Source organism: Apis dorsata, unplaced genomic scaffold, assembly GCF_000469605.1.
Source record: "Apis dorsata unplaced genomic scaffold, Apis dorsata 1.3 scaffold_360, whole genome shotgun sequence".
NCBI classification, from domain to species: Eukaryota; Metazoa; Arthropoda; class Insecta; order Hymenoptera; family Apidae; genus Apis; species Apis dorsata.
Window position 1 is genome coordinate 160889 of NW_006263625.1, and position 1293 is coordinate 162181.

Genomic DNA, 1293 nt, shown 5'->3' on the forward strand with positions numbered 1-1293 from the left:
CCTCGTAAAATTGGCCGCAATTTCTATTTCAGTCCACGTCTTGTTTTTAACTCCGCATCATCTATTTTTAAACGATTGATCTTTATTGTTGTTAAATGATTTCATAAAGGATCAGGCGAACATTCGCGCGGGGGCAATTAACAATTGGCCGTAATTGTTCGCGATTCCATTCCAATTGCGGAGGTGGGCAACCAGAGGCGAAAGAGAGGAAGAAGAAAATCCGTGGAAAAAGTTGGGAAGGAAAAATTCTTCGAAAGTGACAAAAAAAAAAAAAAAACTTGCCTTCGAGTGAAAGGTGACTGATTTACACAGATCGGATCGATGTTTCGCAGAAACGGATATTGACTGCTTATTTAACTAACTGATGAATCATTCGTATAATGACGTCCGTACTTCATTTTGAATTTCGAATTATACGAATTATACGTGAAATATGTATATCTTGTAATTAATTTATACCTTGTCCAGAAAAATCCAGAAAAACTAAAGAGAGGAAAGAGTATAGTTAGATTCAATGAAATCCCACGTACGTAGATAGTTTTTCCGGAAGAAATTGCGCATTGTTATTAATTACGCGCGTCAATGTTTCGCGTGAAAATTGAAATTCATTTCCGGTGATCCCAGTATTTTTTCACGTTGCAGGTCGTCTTTTAGCGACATTAACATTGCACTCGATGCAACGTTGTATCATCCATTATTCATACGTGTTATAACATACGAGAATGCAAAACTATTAAGTAACGAAGGAAGCTTCTTCGTCACTTTTCCTTTCAAAAGAGACGTAAGGAGAATAAATTTCACCTAATGCACAACTTAATTCTTCCGATTTCTTAAATACGAACGAATTCTCACGCGTCATTTCTCGACGATCATTTTTTAAAAATTCCTTCGTACGTTCCGGAAAAATCCTCGTTTCTTTATTCGCGTAATAAAAAAAAAAAAAAAAAATACACGGCTGAGAAATGTCCGGATGATAATGGGCGCGAAGGAACGCGGCCGATCCATGTCGGTTTTCAGGGTCATTCGCGAAACGAAGACCATACAACTGTTCGGGGGGTTCGGTGGTAAATTATTTCGGTTGGTCGCTAATTTTGTCGCGGTATGCCATGCCGCGCAGGGAGCGTGGTGGTTAACCATCGTCACGAAACGCGTTCACTCGTCGTGTGTCTGCGTCCTTAACTCCCCCTCCACCCTTTCCTCCCTTCTCCCTCCTCGCATCATCCTCCTTCTCCGCCTCTTTGTCTCGCCGCACTCGAGAGATCGGCTGGTGGCCGCCGATCGACTCCCTATTTT